The sequence below is a fragment of the Microtus oregoni genome, unplaced genomic scaffold (genome assembly GCF_018167655.1).
Source record: "Microtus oregoni isolate MIOR12 unplaced genomic scaffold, Mior012 000027F_ref0000203, whole genome shotgun sequence".
Taxonomy (NCBI): Eukaryota; Metazoa; Chordata; class Mammalia; order Rodentia; family Cricetidae; genus Microtus; species Microtus oregoni.
This window is the reverse complement of record NW_024543086.1, coordinates 15,046,313-15,064,833: the sequence shown is the minus strand read 5'-3', so window position 1 is coordinate 15,064,833 and position 18,521 is coordinate 15,046,313. Positions and strand designations below refer to the sequence as shown.

At 45.8% G+C, this 18,521-nt stretch overlaps 1 protein-coding gene across 4 annotated transcripts in view; it reads right to left on the bottom strand.

The window, feature by feature from the left end:
- Positions 1–18,521, bottom strand: part of Ranbp17 (RAN binding protein 17) — a 337,456-nt gene that overhangs the window by 6,640 nt on the left and 312,295 nt on the right. The window lies entirely within an intron of this gene.

Sequence of the window (18,521 nt, the reverse complement as noted above, 5' to 3'; positions counted from 1 at the left end):
ATGGCCAGAAAGGAAGGCCATGCTGAGACATGTGGAGTGTGCCCTGGGCAAGACACACAACAGGCAGGAGGGCAGGGATAAGGCTGCTACAACAGTGCAGGCTGTGGAGTGGGTTCGGTTCTCCCACTGCCGCCTGTCTGCTCCCATAGCTCTAGGGCTCTTCTGTCCAAGGGAGGACAGATGAAAAGGCAATCACACGGCAAGACCCACAAGCACCACTCCAACATTCTAAGACTTGGTTTGCTTTGGATGCATTTAGTGTTATCATTTGGCAACTTCTCTTTTTGCATAAGTATGCAAGTGTAGTGTGTGTGTGTGTGTGTGTGTGTGTGTGTATTTACATGTGTAGTTTGTAAGGGTGAAGTTGGGTGTCTTCCTCAAACACTTTCCGTATCACTGAGTCAGTAAGCTAATTATTGCTGAACCCACAGCTTGAAGATACTGCCAATTCAGCCGATCAGTGTGTTCCTGCCTCCTGAGTACTGGGATTAGAGCTACGCCTCCACACTCACCCAGCACTTATGCATTTATGTAGGTTATGGGATCTGAACTCTGGTCACCATGATTGCACAAATGATTATCTACTGAGCCATCTCCCTGCCCCTGGCAAAAGTTTGTGGTGATCTAATTATCCTGTGATCTCTGGCAAGTAACTGAACTGTTCTTGCTGTGTCTGTTTTCATTAGCTCTGAAGAGGGAAATAACTCAGCTCAAGGAAGCTGAGAATTAAATGAGATAGTGTCTGAAACTGTGGCAAAGTGAACATCCTATAGACACTGCAGGCGTGCATCATGACAGTGGTGCACATCTACAGCTCTCGACAGCTGCCATCCCCTGCACCATCACAGTGATTAGGCTGCTTACAAACGAGTGTGCCAATCTATATAAAAACACAAACACTGCATGTCCAGTCTCTCTGGAGAGGTTAGAACTCCATGCCGGGCATCCTTTGTAGACCACAGGTTCCCATGAACAATCTAGCAAGCCACCCAAAGTCATAGAGCACAAATTAAATTGACAAGCAAAAGTAACAGATCCATGGAGACAGTCTAAAATATTATGGGCTTCACAATCTGAAGCAGAATGGATATTTTAATGGAGAAGATTAAAGTTAGAGGCACCAAATTCTACCAGTAACTGACAAAGCATCCTGGAGTGATGTGCCAATTACTTTATACGGTTCTCTCGTGTATTCATTTGTCTGAATGCATGTATTTATGTCTGTAATAAGTAAGGGCATGTTTGAATAAAATACTTTTCTAAAAATAAAGTTGGCAAAAATGAGTACTTTTTTTCTTTTTTACTTTCCTGGAAATATGTAAAGTACCAAGTAATCTTCTTAAATGGCATTGATGTGACAGCCAATTTCCAGAATTATTTTTTCTAATAATCTTAGAGCAGTGGTAAACAGTCCAGCCAATGGGGTCCGAGTTTTCCTCCCCACCTAGAGGAAGACTGGGTGCTGTGCTGAAGAGTAGTCCCTTTCCCTTGCAGGTGGTGTGAGGTTTAGAAGGGTGTCTCCGAGGTCAAGGACACCGTGGGTCAACACTGCAAGGAGCAGTCTTAATGGTACCCACCAGCCCACATGAGGACTCGGTGCAGCAGCTGGGTATCTAGTTTTCCGGCATCTACTCACTCCCAGCACTGCTACAGGGAAGGATGGAAGGCCACTTTAAATCCACTTTGGCTACGTTCGCCAGGGCCTATACTCAAACCATACACGTAGCTGTTTTGCCAATGCAGGGATGGGACTGTCTAGCAGGGGTACTACCTACTTAGAAAATCATACTCTATACATTCTTTCATTTGATTCCTCATTCCTCATTTAGTTCTTCCTTCTTACAGATTTTGGCTGGAATTTTGTTCAGTGATGTGGTAGCCACAGGCATTAGACTCAGTACTGAGTCCAAGTCTGGTCCTGCTTTTAACCTATGGCATTTTCCTTTATGTCCTCAGATATAAAGTAGGGGCCATCACAGCTGATGTGAAGGGGACACAGGGAAACATGATTTCCTATGTATAAATCAAATATCTGCAATGTGCTTGCCGCACAGTATACCTTAGACATAATGTTCCCGTTCTGCAACTGTGGCTTCCCTCTGGCTAAAAACAATGGGACTGCATGGCTCAAGGAAGAACAGCAGCTCTAGAGAGATGAAAGGGATCACTATGGTCTCCTCAAAGTTATCTAACTTCATGCAGGGTTGGAGTCTGAGCAGGAGGCAGTCAGAAAGTACCCCATTTGCTTCTTTGGGGTATTAGCATAGATTTGAATGAGCGCGCTCTGCTGCAATCATGTAAACACAGCTAAGGACACATTACAAATGTATGACCCAGAGTGAGAAGTGATGACGTGTGCTCTGTTCACACCCCCTGACAAGGGCGTGAGACACAAGTACAGAGCAGAGCAGATCCTAACCTAACCCCCTGGGCCACGAAGGAGTCACCAAAGAGACCACTGCGGCTCCTCAAATGCCACAGGTTTCTGCTGTACTGTCTGCTGAAGCAGACAAGCCAAGGGAGCTGACCTTGGACACTGTCCTGCTAAGCCAGCGAGTGCACACTTCAAGTGAGGAGCACATACAGAAAGCTGAACTTGTGGCCTTAATTTATGGCTAACACATGGAATGGTTAAACATCTAAACTCTAACAGACAGTTCACTTTCAAGGATCTTCTTTTTGAAAACAGACTGAGAACTCCAAGCCATGGGATTCCAGTAAGGGCTGTGGCTGGGGTTTTCAGGCTACACAGGCCAAAGTCTGAGGCATGGCCACTTTTACCAGTTCCCACCCAACAGTAAGCAGGGCCTGATGAGTTGTCTCATTTGTGGGGTGTGCGGGTGCTCAGCACACTGCCAGGCACTGCATAGCTTCCTAGTCTCAACTAACCCTGGGGAGAGCATCAGCTGTCTCACGGTTGTGAGAGGTCAAGGTGCTGCTAAGGATGCAAACACTAATCCAGGTCACCTGCAGAGCTCAGCCTGGGCCGCCATCCCTCGGGCTCTTGTGAGGCTCAGAGCACCTGGCAGTGACTGACAGGAAAGACCCACTCTTCCACCCTGAGTGTCCTCCTGCACGTCACCCTTGTCTGCTCTAGTGGCTCCTGGCTGCCGAGTCATGGAGACGTTGAAGTTCCGTGATTAGAATCCAGGGAATGGCTTCTGATAGGTTTTCAGCGAACCTTTCTGTTCCCCACACAAAAGGTTTACAGATTTAGTTAATGTTATTGATAGATTGTGAAAGTGAACAACAGCAAACTTAAGAATATCTCTGGAAATTGATACACTGAACACTTTCATGGAAAACAATGACTTTCCTCCTACTTAGAGTAACAAAATTTATATTAACAGCATAGAAATGAGTAAATTAGGCTAATTTTCTCTAGGTTATATAATACTTCCTATAAAGTAAATGTTTCCACTGGGTAGTGGTGACACACAGCTTTAATCCTCCACTTGGGAGGCAGCGGCAGGCAGAGCTCTGTGAGTTCAAAGCCAGCCTGGCCTGGTCTAGAGAGTTTCATTACAAGTTCCAAAGCTACAGAGAAATCCTGTCTTGAAAAACCATACACACACACAAAAGTAAATGTTTCCATTGTCAACACTTGAACATGCTGAATACTATAACACACAATCTGTGAAGTTGTAAGAAATAAATGAAACAAAACTAAGATTTGCATCTTGTTGCCATTTGTACTCCACAGAAAAACCAGGCCTGACAGGATGAGTGCTGGTACTGCAGGGACCAGATTCTCAGTCTACTTCGGGGACTCCAGCTCTTTCCTGCCTGTCCCAGCCTTGCTAGTGAGACAGGTGGAAAAGAGGCCTTATCCTCTGGTTAGCACAGAGGAGAGCTAGTAGAGCCAGGCTAAGGGGTTAGAGACCTGAAGAGCAGCCCCGTGTCCTAGCCCTGGAGGGCTGAGGGAGACCAAAGAAGGACAAGCCAGGGTGCAGTGCGGGCTAGGGCACAGCGAGGGCACAGCGAGGGCCAGGGCGCAGCGAGGGTCAGGGTGCAGTGCAGGACAGGGCACAGCGAGGGCCAAGGCACAGCGAGGGCCAGGGCGCAGTGAGGGTCAGGGTGCAGTGCGGGACAGGGTGCAGCGAGGGCCACGGTGCAGTGCAGGCCAGGGTGCAGAGAGGGCCAGGGTGCAGCGAGGGCCAGGGTGCAGTGCAGGCCAGGGTGCAGTGAGGGACAGGGTGCAGTGCAGGCCAGGGTGCAGCGAGGGACAGGGTGCAGTGAGGGCCAGGGCACAGCGAGGGCACAGCGAGGGCTAGGGTGCAGCGAGGGGCAGGGTGCAGCGAGGGGCAGGGTGCAGCGAGGGGCAGGGTGCAACGAGGGCCAGGGTGCAACGAGGGGCAGGGTGCAGCGAGGGCCAGGGTGCAGCGAGGGCCAGGGTACAACGAGGGCCAGGGTGCAGCGAGGGACAGGGTGCAGCGAGGGACAGGGTGCAGTGAGGGCCAGGGTGCAGCGAGGGACAGGGTGCAGTGAGGGCCAGGGTGCAGCGAGGGCACAGCGAGGGCACAGCGAGGGCCAGGGTGCAGCGAGGGGCAGGGTGCAGAGAGGGCCAGGGCACAGCGAGGGCCAGGGTGCAACGAGGGCCAGGGTGCAACGAGGGGCAGGGTGCAACGAGGGCCAGGGTGCAACGAGGGCCAGGGTGCAACGAGGGGCAGGGTGCAGCAAGGGCCAGGGCGCAGCGAGGGGCAGGGTGCAACGAGGGGCAGGGTGCAGAGAGGGCCAGGGTGCAGAGAGGGCCAGGGTGCAACGAGGGCCAGGGTGCAGCGAGGGGCAGGGTGCAACGAGGGGCAGGGTGCAACGAGGGGCAGGGTGCAGCGAGGGCCAGGGTGTAGCGAGGGGCAGGGTGCAGCGAGGGCCAGGGTGCAGTGAGGGGCAGGGTGCAACGAGGGGCAGGGTGCAGCGAGGGCCAGGGTGCAGCGAGGGGCAGGGTGCAGCGAGGGGCAGGGTGCAGCGAGGGGCAGGGTGCAGAGAGGGCCAGGGTGCAACGAGGGCCAGGGTGCAACAAGGGGCAGGGTGCAGCGAGGGCCAGGGTGCAACGAGGGGCAGGGTGCAGCGAGGGCCAGGGTGCAACGAGGGGCAGGGTGCAGTGAGGGCCAGGGCACAGTGTGGGCCAGGGCGCAGCAAGGAACGGGCAGGGTGCAGCGAGTGACAGGCCGCTCTGTATGTGGATCTACACCCCAGCCGACTGCAGTAATCCACTAGTGATGTTCTGAGGAACAACTACTAACACATGCAGCCAGCTCTTAAGAGCTGCCTGTGCCTGGGGAATGCCTCAGCTTTTCAAAGGGCCAGTGAGAGAGGAGAGGACACTGACCTGACCATAACAAAAATAACAAAACAGGGAAGCACCCGGCCCTACCCAGCTGCTGGGATAAGGCACAGGGTCTGAGAAAGGAGAGAACTCTCTCACCCCCACAGCAGTTTCTACAGAGCACCTGCCCCAGTCAGAGGCTCAGGCTCAGGAAGCCACACAGCTGAAGGAGGAAATGTTTCCAGTTTTCAGTGTGCGGAAGGAAGGGAATTTCTGTCATTACTGAGTGCTGTTCCCAAGGCCACATGCACAGCAGATATTGAAATGTGATCCTGCTCAAATTAGATCCTAGACATCTTTAGGGAAGGAGAATCAATTGTTCCCTTCATCTACCATCTTCCTTTGTGATATTAGTGGATAAATAAGCACATATTTCGTTATATTTTTTTCTGCCCCTCCAGAATAACCGAAGCCCACCATCTAAGTTACATTAAATTTAAAATACCTGTACGTATCAAGCAGCCTCTATATGTTGATACTGTTTTAGCAGCTTCATAATGGAAGTATTTAGCATTTAAAATGAAAAACAATTGAATGAAATGGAGGACGAGGTGAGCCTGCTCTTCTGAAGAGCAAGGCTGCAATCAATTATGGGTGGCCTGTCCCCTGGAGGCCATCTGGGAGTACTGTCTCCTTGGCCTTTGTGCAGCCTTAGCCTTGATCTAAAGTTGGGGGAAAAGTGCTTTAAAGACACCTCAGGTGAAGGAAGTTCGGCCAGCTTTGGTCATGTGAGTAAGGGAAAGTTTTGCTGATGAACTGTCTAGAATATTTAAAAACTCTTGCATCAAATGTAAAATCTAAGGAAAAACACAACCTAGTTTTGCTGTTCTTTCAATTTTCTCTATTACCAACTTTACCCCTACTTCTCAAAACATTCATTTTAATCATGGCTTATTGGGGAAAGAATTACCTGCCAGTCTCCTAGCCTATGAGAAGGTCAAGTAGGAATGAAACTTCAGGATTAATTAATTGAGAGCACTGCAAGCAATGTGTCTATTCTGAAGGCTATAGCACACATCACAAGGAAAACAGTTTTATTTTCCAGGGTTGAAATAAATTATAATAAATTATTCATTTCAATGGCAGAGATGTACTGGAGAGCAACAGCAAGAAAATTGACTACACTACACTGTGAGACTCAATCCTGAATCTTCATTATCCATCTGAAACTTTTTACGTGGAGTAAATCATATTTCAAGTGGCTGCGGATCTCATAAAGCAGCTTGCTACATTAAACCAGAAAACCTGAGGTGGGTACTGGAGGCTGCAGGGCTTGCCACTCAGCACTATTTGGGTTGGTGCGCTCTCTCTCTCTCTCTCTCTCTCTCTCTCTCTCTCTCTCTCTCTCCCCACACACACACACACCTTGCCAACATCAAGTAAAATTGTTTCAGTTTGATGTTAAAATTGAACATTACCTGTCAAAAACACACTCTCAACTTCCTGTGGGTAGGAATGTTGGGACGATCTATGTCATTTCCCTTAGTTTTCCTTCAAGTGACACTTATTTCTACTTCATAGTAGCACCTGGATGATTAACACAGAACCACCTTTGAGAGGCTCTAATGGCCTACACCAGCCTCTCAACAAAGACATCTACAGCAGCTTGAGAGGCCAGAGAAGGAATACGCCCCATCACTGAGCACAGAGACCAGAGAAGGAACACCTGCCATCACTGAGCACAGAGACCAGAGAAGGAACACGCGCCATCACTGAGCACAGAGGCCAGCCCATGTGCACAGGACAGGGGCCGCTGAGTACAGCTGCATCCAGCCTCACCTAGAAACACCGACACATGAGGAGAGAACATGAAATGAGAAAACCTCCAGAACACAGCAAGTGCTTGGCATGTTTGAGGAATGAATAGCCCTTGTACAGAGTAGAGTTGAGGGTGAGGAGGAGATCCTGGCGCAGGTGATTTAAGAGCCATGAGCAATACAGACATGAGTTTGGGTTGGTAGAGACAGCACTCTCAGATAGGCCTTGCTGTCAGAGCAGTAACGGCAAGCTGTGGACAAGCGACTAGGGCAGGGGAGAGGCCAGGCAGCGAGCTTAGCTTCTGCGAGAACTCAGTGGAGAGGCAGTGAAGATGAACAAGATTGTAACAGAAGCAGGATGGCTAGGATCCTCAACTCATGTTCTTCCTGGTCACGGCATTCCTCCTAAGGAGAAAAGTGGGACCCCAAACCACAGATGGATTCACAACTGTAAGAACAGGGGCCCAGATTCAAGACTCTCAACAGAGAGAAGTGCTTGCCAAGCAATGACTGCAAAGCTCTGTGGTCCAGCCTCACAAAGCACTGACTGGGAACCCGAGCCTAGGCGATGGGCACAGCACACAGGGCCCTGATGACATCAGCGCTGACGCAGGCCACTCTAGAGCAAAGGGTGCGAGAAAACGCATGCAACTTTCTGATCAGTCACCACAGCATTCCCAGTGAGCATCACGTTTCACAAAACAACACACGCACAATGGCTGGGGAGGGGGGGCTTTCTTGTAGTTATCAAGGATCTGTCTTCCCTGAAGGAGGAGGCTCAGAATTCCACTGCATCCCATCTTATGGCACATTCTCCCCATCTCCTGAAGGGGCTGGGTGAGATTTTCAGTCACCAGGGAGGAATTATGTCACTTATTTTAAAAATGTTTCCACGTGGGAAAAATTTTAAGGGCGTTTTCCCACTAATAGTCTAGTATTTACATGTAAACCACAGTGGGGACATTCTGCTTTTTTGGACTTGAGGTCCCCCCAAATTATTTATATTTTGTAATTAAAATGCAATTATATAATTTCTTCTTTTCCTTTCCTTCCTCCAACCTCTCCCATGTAGTCTTCCTGTTGCTCTCTCAAATTCATGGATGCCTTTTCTTTGTACACACACACACACCACACCCCTACCTAAATACATAAATACAACCAGCTCAGTCCATATAATGTTACTTGAATGTTCTATGCTTTCAGTACTAACCATTTGGTGCTGGATGACCAACTGGGGCGCTTCCTGAGGGATACTATTTCTTTTGCTCTCAGCATTCCTTGTTCTTGGTCTAGGGTTGGGTCCCCGTGAGATTTCAGCTTTCCATGTTAGTGTGTGTACTGGCTGGTGTCATCCTACATTTCCCAGAAATGTCAGAGAAGCTACATCCTCAGAGTCTCAACAACATGGCTTCCTAAACAAGGCATGAACAAGGCGTTTTTTTTCTAGAATTGTCTAATGACCCTGAATGTCAGAGACCCCTGAGAGACTACTCTAAGGTGCTAAGAGCTGGAAGCCCTTTTCCCTCAATAAACGCATGAGAGAAACCAAGAGTGGGGACAGAACTTCTGTCCTTGATTTACTCCAGCATTTGCTGACACCATAGCATGACCAGGCTCTGAGACAGGTCGTGGGGATAGAGGTGAACAAACAGGCCAGTGTCAGTTCAAAGACTTGCAGCTCAGTAGGGTAGGAGATTCACAGTACAGTACATTAAGTGCTGCAAACAAGCCCACACAGGAGGCTTTTTTTTAAAAAATCTATTTATTTATTAAAGATTTCTGTATCCTCCCCAGCACCGCCTCCCATTTCCCTCCCCCTCCCCTGATTAAGTCCCCCTCCCTCACCAGCCCAAAGAGCAATCAGGGTTCCCTGACCTGTGGGAAGTCCAAGGACCACCCACCTCCATCCAGGTCTAGTAAGGTGAGCATCCAAACTGCCTAGGCTCCCCCAAAGCCAGTACGTGCAGTAGGATCAAAACCCATTGCCATTGTTCTTGAGTTCTCAGTAGTCCTCATTGTCCGCTATGTTCAGCTAGTCCGGTTTTATCCCAGGCTTTTTCAGACCCAGGCAAGCTGGCCTTGGTGAGTTCCCGATAGAACATCCCCATTGTCTCAGTGTGTGGGTGCACCCCTCGCGGTCCTGAGTTCCTTGCTCGTGCTCTCTCTCCTTCTCCTCCTGATTTGGACCTTGAGATTTCTGTCCGGTGCTCCCGTGTGGGTCTCTGTCTCTGTCTCCTTTCATCGCTTGCTGAAGGTTAATATTCAGGAGGATGCCTATATGTTTGTCTTTGGATTCACCTTCTTATTTAGCTTCTCTAGGATCGCGAATTATAGGCTCAATGTCCTTTATTTATGGCTAGAAACCAAATATGAGTGAGTACATCCCATGTTCCTCTTTTTGGGTCTGGCTTACCTCACTCAGGATAGTGTTTTCTATTTCCATCCATTTGTATGCAAAATTCAAGAAGTCCTTGTTTTTTACTGCTGAGTAATACTCTAATATGTATATATTCCATACTTTCTTTATCCATTTTTCCGTTGAAGGGCATCTAGGTTGTTTCCAGGTTCTGGCTATTACAAACAATACTGCTATGAACATAGCTGAGCATATACTTTTGTTGTATGATAAGGCCTCTCTTGGGTATATTCCCAAGAGTTGTATTGCTGGGTCCAGGGGTAGATTGATCCTGAATTTCCTGAGAAACCGCCACACTGCTTTCCAGAGTGGCTGCACAAGTTTGCATTCCCACCAGCAATGGATGAGCCACACAGGAGGCTTTGAGAGGTCAGAGGAGGATTCCCAACTCTGCTGGGGTGGGGGCGGGGTCAGGTGAGGCTTCAGAGAAGGGTTTGTTTGATCTGCTGTAGAGAACAAGCGCTCTGACAGGCTGTCAACAGAGAAGGGAGAACGAGAGCAAAGGTGTGCAGGAGATGATGGCACTCTGGGTCTGTGCAGGGAGTCAGGATGCTGCTAACCGAGGCAGGGTGCATCTGGTAAAGGGCCTAGTGGTATTTGCAAGACAAAGTAGACTTCCACCCAGCAGGAAAGTGAGTGTCTCTCTAGCAGTGATGTAGTATGACCCACTGGCACAGCCACTGCTGCCACTGCTGCCACTGCTGCCGCTGCCTTCCTGAGACAGGGAGGCCACAGCTGAAGAAGGTCACTTGCTTAGCTTCTGTGTCCCAGTTAGGACACTGCCAGTGCTCTGAGAAAGGGCACTGACATTATTTCCCTTGGCCCACAGCGCATAACCTAATAGTGTCCCCTGTCAGGAATGGTTCTTCTTGTCAGGAAGCTTTTTATTGATGTTCAACCTTCATCTTCCCTTTCTTAATATTATCCCATTATGCCAATACTCCATTGTGCCATGCTAAGTAATTCCCTTTCCTCCTGGCATTTACATCTTCCAAGTATTTATAGACTTATCAAATGCCCCATTTAGTTGTCACTTAGGCAAGCTATACATATTTAGCTTCTTTAATCCGGCCCCATAAGCCAGCCCTTCCATTCTCCTAAATCACTTGAGTTACTTCCCTCCAGATTTCTGTCAATTTGTCTCCTGCCTCTCTCTAATGCAGAGGAGCCGAGGAAAGCACTGCAGGGTGGGGAGGGGAGGCTCTCTTCCTCTGTGGGGTAAGAGCACATTATGCACCTGGAATGGAACTTGTACAGTTTCCAAAACAGCCTGGGCCTCTGTAGGGATGACGGCTCCTTCATCGCTACAAGGCTGCCACCAGCACACACATTATCACTATTTAATTTCTCTCTTTTTAACGCTTGATGAACACACGCAGCACACACTGTGTACCTGCTCTATACCAGGCATTGTTTACAGAATTTTCCTTCTTTTTCCTTCCCTTTTCCTTCCCACATGTAATCATTGCTCAGAGAACTACTGGCCTCACTTCTGGTCAGAGCTGAATCAAATGTGGTCTTCATTAGCTGCTTTCTATCCCTGTGACTAAACTGCTCTGCACAAACAATTTGAAGGAACAATGGTTTATTTTGGCTCATGGCTCCAGAGGGCTCAGGTGATGGTGTCATGGCATTAGGGCCTGAGCAGAACACCATGTGTTTCAGTAGGTTCCTATCTCACAGTGGTCAGAAAACAGAGAGGCAGGGATGGGCTGGGTATAAGACACACCCAAGGACCAGCTAGCTGCTCGTGACCTGTTTCCTGCAAGATTTCCAAGAACCCCTAAAATAGTGCCATCATTTGGGAATAAGAAGTGAGCATATGGCCCTGTGGAGGCCATTTCCTAGTCAAGCATAACAGGCCTTGAGGAGCTCATGTATTTATTAATCTCTTACCATCCACCCATCAAGCTGTTCCCTCTAATCTTGAAGAAATCATCCCGAATGCACTTATCTCTAATTGCCGCTGAGTGGAACTGCTATGTCCATCTCAACTGAGAGGCCACAGTAAGTATGGGCATTAACAGAGCTCTGGCTTTGGGTGTTCCTACGTGATCTGCCTTGGGGCCCAAGCCACTTCTCTTTAAGCCTGGCACTTTCTATCGCTGTCTTTCATGGTGGTGTATTACTCCACATTACTGATTCACAGGGCCATCAGGAAGTATATACTGAGGTGTTTTCTTGTCTTTGTACCCATGTTCAGGTGATGGAGGACACTGAGGGAACGATGGAATGGGAGAGACTCTAAGATTATGAGTCTTGGGAAGCCTAGGCCATAAGTAGATTGGTCAACTGACCCTAGAAACCAATTCAATTACTCTAGGAATTCTCCTCTGGAGGGTGATGTGACTCTCAAAGACGTAAATGATTACAAGGACACATTGTATACAAGTCCTCACTAAATAGAGCATTTTCAAAGAAAAGGCATTTAGTGAAGATGGAATTTCAGGAATCCAAGACCATTCAGTATATCCCCCAGGAACGACATGGCAAACAGAATTCATGTCAAGAGTTCTTAGGGGTTGCATGAGCACTTAGGGTAGGATTAATTCATGAAAGGTGGTCAGATGCAGACAAACAAGCCTTCCTTCACAGAAGATATGAAGCTGGGTCCACCCATGGCTGCTGCCGGTTAGACTGCCTCAGAGTTAACAGGCAAATGAATATAAAGGTTAACTTCACAGCCACAGCAATATGATTTGGGAATCACACAAAAACCTGCAGGTGTCTGAAAATCAGTAATTATTGCAAATCAAGTATGTCACCACTGTCAACCCTCACATTCCCACAACTCTGCTAACCTTCAAGAGACTCCAAGGCTTCTCATTCCTTTTCAGGAAGTTACTCAGAAGAAAAGGCAAGAGAAATCTTGTCTGTCTCTCTTGGACAAGGGTGGATGGGTAAGAAAAAAGCTGGTAAGGAATGGTAGGTTAAGGCCCTGGGAAGCTTGTGTGGTCAAAACTGGGTGAAATCTAGGAACAAGCGATTCTACATATCATTTAGACCAGTGTCCTCAACTTTCCTAATGCTGCAACCCTTTAATACAGTTCCTCATGCTGTGGTGACCCCAACCAGAAATCTACTTTTGTTGTTACTTTATAAATATAATTTCCCACTGTTATGAATTGCAATGTAAATATCTGTGTTTTCCAATGGTCTTATTTGACCCCTGAGAACGAGTCATTTGACCCTCCAGAGGGGTCGAGAGTCACAGGTTGAGAACAACTGATTTATATCTATCATTTTAATAAAATACCTAAGGAAGCTACTTAAAAAGAAAAGGGGCTTATTGACGTATTGTTTAGGAGGTTTTCAGTCTTTGGTGGAAGTCCAATAGTGGATGGTGCCAGTTAGAAGGCACACATAGAAAAGGGAGCACATCTCAAGCAGACAGCAGAGAGGGAGGACCACACTTTCCCCAAACTTCCTCATGGGCCAGGTGATCTAAAGACCTTCCTTCATTATTACCACCCTGAAATCAAGATTCTAAACACACAAACCTGTGGAGACACAAACATCACACGGCATCAGGCACCACCACACAAACATCACACGGCATCAGGCACCACCACGGTGGTGCAGCTCTGAACACGTCAGTTCAAGTCTGAGTCTCTGCACATTTCCCCACAGTTTACTCTCGGTGTGCTGAAACTTTCAGATTTAAAGAATCCACACCCAGGGCTGGAGAGATGGCTCCGAGGTTAAGAGCATTGCCTGCTCTTCCCAAGGTCCTGAGTTCAATTCCCAGCAACCACATGGTGGCTCACAACCATCTGTAATGGGGTCTGGTGCCCTCTTCTGGCCTGCAGGCATACACACAGACAGAATATTGTATACATAATAAATAAATCAATATTTTTTAAAAAAAGAATCCACACCCATTACTGTTGCTATGAGGATTCCAACAGATTTTAAATGTGACGGTAGTGTATTACTGAGCAAGGTTACGGTATTTCTTTAGTTCTTGCTGCTAAAAGGAGATGCCTAAAATATGGAGGAGGAAAAAGTGAAAAAAAGAGTTCTGTTGGGCCAAGAATCAAACCTATACCATCCCATCCCTTCACTCATTCCAGTGAGGATGACTTTGAGAACGCTTATCACAGAAAGAACTCTAAAAGGGCAAAGTACACAAGTATACCTGCAGACCTTGATAAAATGCCTCACATCATAGACTTCAAAATAAAATGCTCTTATAAAGAAGTCTCAGGCTTAAACACACACAGAAAGGATGTTTATAAATAGCAGGGTTTTTTCTCAAAGGCAATCAGCAACATCAAACCAAGGTTAGTGGAAGCTGGGCATCAAACATGAAATCATATTATTTGTTGAATATCTTGTATTAGGTGAGTCAATGGTCATTGGCTCATTGTGTTCTCACAAGTCTCTATTTAAGTCAAGAAAGCTCACTATGTAAAGATAGAGCTATCTAAAAGATTCAATGTATTGCTTTCTGAGTGGGCAAAAAAGCCAGGCCTCTAGATAAGAGAAGGCATCCACTGGGGTCTCTTTCCATCGCTGTCCTTCTACCACATTTTTCTCTCCTTGCAGACCAGCTACCGCTCTAAGCATATGGCAAGGAATGGGTGCTTTGGCTTTTTCGTAAACGGAGACTTAAAGTTTGGCTATCATCTAAATGCTGGCTTCTTAATCTATAAAGGAAGAATTGGGGATGGAGCTCAGTAGTAGAGAACTTGCCTAGCATGTAGGAGGTTCTGGGTTTGATTCTAGCAATGCAAAAAACAAAACAAAACAAAACACAAAAACACAAAAAACAACTAAACCCAGTAAAGATGTTAAGTACATGGGTTGAGTCAAGTGTTGATACTTTATGATGAACATCTTTAATCCCAGCATCAGGAGGCAGGCGGATCTCTGTGAGTTCTAGGTCAGCTTGGTTTACAGAGTGAGTTTCACGACAGCCAGGGCTACAGAGATAAACCCTGTCTCAAAAAACACAAAACAAACAAACAAACAAACACAAAGAAAGGAATCCTCAGGTCAGTTGGGTACGGTGCTGTGTTTCTACAGTGAGAGCACAGGCTCTGCTCTTTGTTAGCTGCAGATCCTGAATGGACCATCTAACTTCAGTCTCAATGACAATATTTAGACTATAAAATAGTTATACAAGTACTTTGGTGTTAGGAAGTTTAAATAGAAGCATGTTTGCAAACCCACATTTTTTTTCTTTTGGGTTTTTTTCAGACAGGGTTTTTCTATGCAACAGTCCTGCCTGTTCTGGAACTCACTCTGTAGCCTAGGCTGGCTTCAAACTCAGAGATTCACCTGTCTCTGCCTCCCCAGTGCTAGGGTTAAAGGTGTGTGCCACCACAGCCCTGTACAAACCCACATTTTAATACATGTACCCAGCATCTGTGTATGCCTGTTTCACACTCAGTACAGAATCAGAGGAGTCTGAAATTCTTTCCATAGTGAATTTTTAGGTCCCAGCAAACATATGTTGAACCTATCAGGGTTCTGGTAGGGCAATAACAAGGCCAGGTCCTCAAGCAAGGACCTGGTAAGAAGGCTCTACTTTGGGTGATGCACTGTGGAGTAAGGAGATGATTTTAGATGCAACCTTTGTACTCAGAGAAACATTGCTCAGGGTGGGAAGACTACACTCGTATAAGAACTCAGCGCACAGTTTTCTGTGTGAAATATATATGAAGGTTGCTATTTGTGCTCTCTTATCGCGAACACACATGTTCTCTACAGTACTTTCATTTTACGAGAAGCCTTAAAACAAACAACAAAGATGAAAAAATCACTGTCAGTCAACAGACAGAGCTATTTGAAGAGTTTGTTTAAAACCTTTCCGGAGTTTGTATCAGCACTTAACCCGTGGAAATTTCCACACTGACTTCTTTCTTGCAGAGGTTTTAAAGGATACAGTTATTGAGTTCTTTCTGTTTAACTTGCAGATAGCCAAATATGCACAACACTATCAATACAGAGGACAAAAACCACCTCACTCGCCAGAATAGTGAGAGGCTGTTATAGAGCTTGCCTAATTATTACTGAGCTAAGCCTGTATAAAGTTGTGTTTCCCTTTACAGAATATTCTCTATCTGCTTTATATGAGTGTGAAAGAAAAGGAATGCCTGTTGTCGACGTCTCACAACTCCTGTACTGTTCTGAGAACATTTGCTGCAGACTGATAGCAGAACTGACTGTGCTAAACTGCAGATAAAAGAACGATGACAGATTGAGTCACTTTAATTCATAAAGAAAACATTTGGCGCCCCTGGGAATGTCAAAGCCAGCCACTGGCACCCAATGACTTTATGCTAAGGCACAAGAGACATCATCTTTTCTCGGATTAAAGACAAAGGCTAACGGACATGTGGCTGTCCTGTTAATTCCAATTCCTTCTTTATGAAAGCTAACTGTTTTTCTTTTTCCTTCCTTTTTATTTTTAAAAGGGTTAAAAGGCACAATTCTTGGAAAGCATAATTTCCCTAGTCTATAAACACACAAATAAAACTGCAGAATGACATCATTCTGTTTTCATTTAATTACTCTTGAAATGCTTTCTATTTAATATTCATTACTCAAAAGCTAATTTAAAAGAGAAAGAGATGTGACTTATTCAAAAAGATGTACTGTCATTCACAGCAATAGTTATCTAATATACAGAAGTTAATAAAGCAGATTAATCTACAAGTCCCTTTAAGCCATTCTTGAGTTTTGAACAACTGCCTCTTTGACCTTTCACCTTCACGCTGTGCACCAGTAGCAGGTGCCAGCTGTACAGAAATTATGGCTGCTGTGTTTGGAAGCAAAATCTTTTCTTACTTTGCTTCTGACCAGCAGCTGACCCTGTAGGAGTGATTGTTTCTGGTGCCGGCCTAAAGGCTACATAAACCAGTAGCAGATAAACAAAAGGCTACACAGACCAGCTGCCTTGCCTAAGGGTACCATCCTGGGCTGCACCTCTACTCCTTCTCCAGCATCCCAAATTGTTCCTTGTTTGCTTCCACACATGCATTTCACCCTTGTTATTTTGTGAGGGGTAAGGGAAAAAGAACCCCCCAACAACCCACACCCCCCTTTTGAACTTGACTTTTGAGTATTCCATGTCAAAATGTGCCATTATGATGTTAATATAGGCCTGATTTAGCAACTTTAATAAGAGGCTAAACCCTCTTGTAATTAGATAATAAAATTTTATTATGTATTTTAATATTAAAAGTCTTAAAATCAAACTCTTCAAATCATATACTGGTACAAAACTAAGGCACTTAAATATCACTGCCTCAGAAAACAGGAACCTGCACGCACACTGTGGCTTATTTTTCATTCTCTGAAATGTAAACACGGAATTCCTATGTGGTGGCACTGAAAGCTCCAACACTCTTAATTATGTGCAGGGAAGAATGAATCTATTTGAGTATGAAGCACACTGTACCATTTCCAGCAACGGCATGAGATGGTTTTGACAGTTATTTCGTGGATACAAATTACACAAGTATAAAAACAATCCCCATAATGATTAAATGCAGTTATGTACATAGGAGAATACTAGTGCAAATGGTAACATATTTAAATGGTTTTCCTTCATTAAAAAAATTATATATGATATTAAACCATCAATCACTGCGGAGGCACAGGAGTTTACATGTACTGTCACTGGCTGAAATAAATGACTTGGAGACTGGATTCTGGCTCGCTCAATATGGTCTCTTTGCTGTTGCTTAGTCACCCAACTCTCTGCTGGCTTGGGCTACATCTGGTGGATTCCATCCTTTCAATTAATAAGGCAAGTCATGCTAGCAATGGATTGTATCCTTCCACTGTGCTGAGAGGTGAGAACACACATCCTCATGGGGTGGGAATCTTTTCTGTTCTGTTAACATGAACAATATTGGCAGAGCTTTTTCTTTCTCTGACTCATGTGTAGACTAGACATTTTTCCTGGTATTTCAGAAGGGCCATTTTATATTGAGATACAATCTTAGCATTACCACTGGCTTATTCTATAGTAGCAGTGTATGACCATAATATACTGGTATAGAGCTAAACCATGTCTATAGGCTATGATTTTGAAAATTAATATTTTGAGTATTTACTTTACAGACATCCACAGACCACTGCAAGGAATCAGGCTATACTAAGGCCTGGACAAGTGCCAAGATCTCTGAGAGAAAAGGAGGTATACCATGAAAATGCATTATATAAGTTCCATTAATATGATATCTGTGTTGTAGCAAACAGTCATCCAACAAATATACCTACAACAAAAATAAAAGTAGCTGACACACTTAAGAAAAAGATTAAGATGGGGCTGCAGAGATGGCTCAGGGGTTAAGAGCACCGACTGCTCTTCCAGAGGACCTGGGGTCAGTTCCCAGCACCCATATGGCAGCTCACAACTGTCTGTAACTCCATTTTCAGGGGACTGGACACCCACCCATGGCAAAATAGAAGTAAATAAAAAAAAGAAAAAGATTAAGACAATAGCCTATCTTCTAAAAGAACATGATTTGTTTTTAAAATATCACTTTAGTAAAATCATTTTAGAAATTCTTTCTGTCTGCCCGTCCGTCCATCCACCCACCGACCCATCCATTTGTTCATGCACACACATGCACACCACAGTACACGTGTGAAGATCAGAAGACAATTGTGGAAGCTGGTTCTTTCCTCCCACCATGTGGGTCCTAGGGATCAAATAACAAGTCCGGTGGTAAGCACCTTTACCCCCTGAGCCATCTCATGAGGCCTCTACTTTTCTATTTTCAAAATTAAAAACATGGGCTTTAATAACCTATCCCTGGGGGGCAATACTCACAATAATACTCACAATATTCTCTCTCTCTCTCTGTCTCTCTGTCTCTCTCTCTCTCGGTGTGTGTGTGTGTGTGAATGCGTATGCACATGTGCATGCGTGCATAAGCCAGTGGTCAACCTTAGGTATTATTACTGAGGTGTTAACCAGCCTGCTTTTTGGACAGGGTCTTTTATTGGCTTGAAACCAGGATATAGGCTAGGCTGGTAGAACAGTTAGCTCCAGGGACTTACC